This window comes from Lycium barbarum, chromosome 1, assembly GCF_019175385.1.
Source record: "Lycium barbarum isolate Lr01 chromosome 1, ASM1917538v2, whole genome shotgun sequence".
Lineage (NCBI taxonomy): Eukaryota > Viridiplantae > Streptophyta > Magnoliopsida > Solanales > Solanaceae > Lycium > Lycium barbarum.
In genome coordinates this window covers 71,474,776-71,480,753 of record NC_083337.1, presented here as the reverse complement: position 1 = coordinate 71,480,753, position 5,978 = coordinate 71,474,776, and positions in this window count along the sequence as shown.

The following is a 5,978-nucleotide window of genomic DNA, read 5'->3' as shown; positions in this document are numbered from 1 at the left end:
CCATTTGGACAACAGCACATTTATATCATCATAGGCATTTATGCCACATCAATGTACATGGGCCAACGTGGCCGACAAAATGATATACAAAACATAGGCAGACAAGGCCAAACACATCTACCCACACACACACGTCTAAGAGCCTCTAAGAGTATAACATATCACATTAGCGGGACAGGACCCCGCTATGCCCATAATTATATACACAAAAGAATGAGTACCCAAAAGATATGGCTCCGAAGGAAATGAAGCTCTCTATGTAATCTCCGAATAGGCAGCTATGGATCAAGTCTATCTCCCTGTGCACCTGCGGGCATGACGCAACGTCCACAAACAAAAGGACGTCAGTACGAAGAATGTACTGAGTATGTAAAGAATGAGCAACATCAATAAATAAGCATCATGAACAACATATGAAATAGCATAGGAGGGGGGAGACAATAATATCATCGTCATAGCTCTTACCTGCCTTTCGTAGGACTCTCCATTTTTCATACGTATTTGTACACCTACGTCATCATCCGTATTCCATAATAGTACTCGTACCATACTTGTGCTCATATTCGTATACATGTCCTTATTCGTATTCTTATACCTAGTCTTATCACATTCATATTCATATTATATACATTGTCATTTCATATACATAGCATTTACATAGCATACCAGACCACATAGGATCGGTGTTTCATACATATCCTTGTATAACATACCCGACCATGTATGTTCGGTGTTTCATACATACTTGGCCAAACAAGGCTCAAGGTTACTCATACCTGGCCCTACTAAGGCTTCAGGGTTATCCGTACCATCTGCAGAGGAGTGCGCGCGTTTCGTAATCGTATACATACTTTATACATATTCATATACATATATCCTACCCGGCGTTATAAGCTCGGGGTGTCATTATAGCCCTTCATAGGCACATGTAAGTATAATAGCCCGTAGGCACCTTTAGCATCATTATTATTATCATCGGCATCACTATCATCATCATTTTCGCTACATCTATATCTTATGCTTACTCGTCATATGGGGTGCGTAGTACAATCGTAGCACATATCGAGGATCGTGAGCTTATGAGCTCGGAGTGTCAATCATTTGGATACAACAGACTCATATAGAGGATTTAAGAGTTTGGCCAAGGAACCATGCCTTATGAAATAAGGGTTATCCTTACATACCTTTTCGTCGGACTATTCTACACTTGCACGCTTCCTTCCAATGCTAGCGTCTATACCTTCATTACTATCATAACAATGGCCATTAGTCATTCACATTATCCACATTATCTATATTCCTTAATTTGCCTCTAATTCACCCATATTCATGGTCATAACATCCAACTTCGTCCATTCATCTAAAGTGTCTAGTTCATGATCTTAGTACCATTTATAATACATTCATATCACAACACAACAACATTCATGATTCAACTCAAACTATTCCTCAAAATGTCACTATTCATCATTCATGACCTAGTTTACCATATTTTCTACAATCCATGCATTTCAACTCTCCAATATCTTAAACATCATATAAAAATCATGAATCGTACCTTAGAAGTTGTAGGAACAAGCTTTGGTTAATGATACTCCACTTTGAGCAAAACCCTAGTTTTTCTCCATTTGGATTTCTTGACCTAGATGATCTTTGATGATGTTGTTACTCTTGATTCACCTTGTTTTATGTTGTTGATCCTTAAATATCCTTGAAAACTTTTATGATAAATGTAGAGAGAGGTTTTAGAGAGAAGTGGTGTAATGTTGTAATGAAATAAAACAAGTGTTGGTCCCTTTATTTAATGTCTTGCAAAAATCTGAGCTGGGTGAACAGTGGTCGTCCATGGAGGTTTACGGTCCGTATCCCACTTTACGGACCGTCCCTCGTGGTCGTCTTTAACCATTTCCAGAACCAGAAACTTTGGTTGCATGCATGGTGATTTACGACCATGGTTTACGGGTCGTAAATCACTTTACGGTCCGTCCTCCTGGTCCTATTTTACCATTTCTCGACTGGGCAGAAAGTTGAAGTCTTGCATGGTAATTTACGACTGCCAGTTTACGGACCGTATATCAATTTACGGTCCGTATTTTGCACTTTACGACCACTGGGCAGTTGCGAATCTGCAACTTCCCATATTTCTTAGACTTCTCATTTTAATCACCCACGTCCATGCACATGCATTGCTCACCTTATATCTCATCTTAACTTAGTCAACTTTCTCATCTCCTATCGGATTCCTTCGAAATCTCGCCTAAGGTCATCAAACGTCGTTTCTTGCTCATGGATATCATGCACTTATATTCATCACTAGCTCATTCTCTTTCGTACCAACGGAAAAATTTCCGAGGTGTAACATTTGCTATAGGATGTTCCCAGGCTATCAGCTGGATTGGTGAGCTCCATCTCAGTTCGGAGTATCGCTGAGTCAGATTACTTATGTTATTGTATCTCGTGTATGTTAGAGACTTTTGAAGACAGTGTCCTGTGGATAGGGCGTAGAGGAGTCAATAGTTGTATAAAGCGACCATATAGGTCGATGTGTTTTTATGCTTTATTTTTTTTTAAGATTTTATTATGACTAAAGGGTTTCTTTGAATTAACGATAAGGGAGAAGTTGTGAATCCTGGATAGAATAGTAGTATGGCACTCAGCCGAGTAGGGTCTTGGGTGCCAGTCACGGCCCTCCGGTTTGGGTCGTGACACCTGACCACAGGCATAGTAAGCATCTGAACCTCGGCGACACTGACCGGAATGTAATCTACCACACTAGCTACACCGCGGCACCGGTGGTCTCCGCTGGCTAGGATCGCCTCCAAACTGAGGACTTGAGACTCTCGAACTCTGACCCGGCTCGGAATAAATAGGGCGATCAAATCTCCTACCCACAAACCGAGGAGGTACACTGGTCGCGGTATGGCCCGAATATCTGGAATATTGTTGCTGACCCCCTCTATACTCACTACCAGCACCGGCAGATTTGGCCCTCTTGCTCTGTCCTCTATCAATATCACGCTCACCGCTCTGCGGCTGTTACTGCTCCTCTAAATTCTGGGTGTGAGCCTGAATACGGGAGATGTCCATCCCCTCCTGCAATGAAGTTATCAAGCAATATTTTAACAAATGTGGCCTCAAACCACTCACAAATCTGTGTACCCCGTTCCCCTTTTCAGCCACCATAGTCGGAGCATATCTGGCTAATGGATTGAAACGGAGACTACACTCCCGAGCACTCATATTCCCTTGCTTTAGATTCAGAAACCTATCAGCTCGGGCCCTCTGAACCTTAGGTGGTAAATAGTGGCGGATGAACGCATCTACAAATTCTTACCAAACTGGGGTAGGCGCATTTTCCTTTCTCGAAGATATCCAGTTTTTATACCAAAGAACCACCACATCCCGGAGTCTATAAGATGCCAACTCCACAGATTCAGTATCGGAGACATGGATGATTCTAAACATTCTCAACATCTCATCAATAAAACCTTACGGGTCTTCATCCGATTTTGACCCAAAAAATTCTTGAGGGTTTAAACTAATGAAATCATGGGCTCTAGTACTAGTCGCCTTGTCACTTGGACCCGTACTCTACCGCTGAGCCTGAGCGGAAACTAGCTGTGTCAATAACTGAATAGCTTTGATCATTTGTTGACTCGAAGCACCCGGTGGAGGAACTGGAGGCATAGGAGCCGGAGCTGAAGCCCCCTATTGCTTTTCTAGAATAGGAAAAGTGTGAGAGGTATTGGATGGAGCCTCATTATGAGATTCACCTTCTTTTATATTTGTTGGTGGCTCCCTTTCCATCCGTCTTTCTGTCGTAGCCTTGCCTTTCTGGGCGGCTGCGGCTTTTCTCTTTACCGGCATCGCTGAAATCATAACGCACAATTAGGGAGGAGAAAATCTTATAACATGGCTCTATGGCACGATCTAGTAAGAAGAAGAACGGTCATTGTTCCTAAATGCCCCGCAGCCTCTTGTTTATAAGTGTGGCACGCTTCACACCCATAAACAAGACTTTGCTGGACACGGCTCGTAGACACACCTAAGGACGGATGCTCTGATACCACTTTTGTCACAACCTGACTAGGGGCCATGACGGGCACCCGGAGCTAACTACCGAGCACCACTCATCATGCTAATCATCATACCCCACCTAAGCATATATACTCTTCAAAGGAATATATAAATATACATGGGCCTCACGGCTGCAAAAATGATATACAAGAATGTACAATGTAGTCATCAAGGGACATCTACTACCCACACATATGCATCTACGAGCCTCTACTAGGGTACTATGACATAGGGACGGGGCAGGACCCCGTCATGCCCAAATATATATATACACAAAATAAAATCTCAAAAATGGCACTTCCGGAATAATGGAGTGCTCCAATAAATCTGCTGAATAGCTCCTAGGAATCTGGGCCACCTCTCTGTCTACCTGTGGGCATGAACACAGCGTCCGAAAAGAAAGAATGTCAGTACGAATATTGTACTGAGTATGTAAGGCATGAACAATAATAACATATCGGAGAAACAAGGGAACATCAATAAGGAAACAACCTGTAACTGAGTGTCACTTAATACTGAATAATGCATGCTTACTTACATCATAGTCAACATCATATCAAGTATACATATATAAGCTGCCTGACCATATAGGTTCGGTGTGATCATCATTAGCCCGTGTCCAGGCCTCCCACGTCCGAGGTAAACATCACATGGTGTATATGCCGCTCGCCTAAGCAGTGTCTGCCCATGCCCTCTAGACATGGTGTATATGCCGCCCGCCTTAGCGGTGTCTGCCTTGCCATATAGGCACGGTGTAATCGCATCATCATATACTTATCATAAAGCATGCATAAAAAAACTCAAGGACAAGCTATAACTCTATTAGGGTGACGTAAGGTCGAGAACCCCCGATTCCATTATGGAGTTATTATGATCATCGTGCCTCACCTTGAAGGAACTAGCATTTTAAGGTGAGTCTAGCAACAATGAATAACATTAAGGAATCACTAGCTTCATAAGAATATCATATCATAAGCTTTGGAATTTCTAGGCTTAGACTCATCATCATCATTATCATATTCGTAACATATCTCTTATCTTTATCCCATGAGAAGCTCTGTATAAACATAGACTCATAGTTTCCGGAATGTAAGAAGGTCATGGAAAAGCAAAAAAGTCATGTAATTGGAATCATGCCTTAGAAAAATAAGGGACTAGCCTCGCATACCTTGATGTCGCTCTAACTTAATCAATTTAAGAGCTTTCCTCCAATGTTCAGAAATCTACATTCAAGAGAATTTGTACTAGAATTAGATGATCGGAAACATACTTAAGCTTAAGCTAATGAAAATTGGCCAGCATTTCCTTTATTTCTACAACTTCCTCCACATGATATAACAACTCCCAAACATCAATAACAACATTCATAATATCATAATCCATAACTTGACAAGTTCGTCATTATCCAATTCCCTAAATTCCCTCTCCAAGTCATTCATAACCATAGCCGTAATATAACACCACATTAATCCTCATATAATGTTTCTTCCATATTCTTAATATCATTAATAACATAATTATACTCATAACATGTCAAGAATCATGATTCCTGTGAAGCTACTACTCAAAAATACTACTATTCTCATATTTGTAACCCACCTTCCGCTTCCTTCCATAATCCAAGTCTTTCAACCACTCAATACTATAAATAACATGAAATGATCATAAAACTCACCTTTAATTGTGTAGAAATGGGTTTTGGTTGGAAACACTTCACTTGGAGAAAACCCCAGCTTTAATTCCAAAGAGGTTTCTTGCTTCCATCGACCCTAGCTAGCATTCTTACACTTGATTCCACTACTTTTTGGTGTTTGATCCTTAATTTTCCCTTGGATATGTGTAAGTGAAGTGTGGAGAAAGTTCTAGCGTTTTTGAGAGTGTTGGAGAGAAGTGGGAAAAGA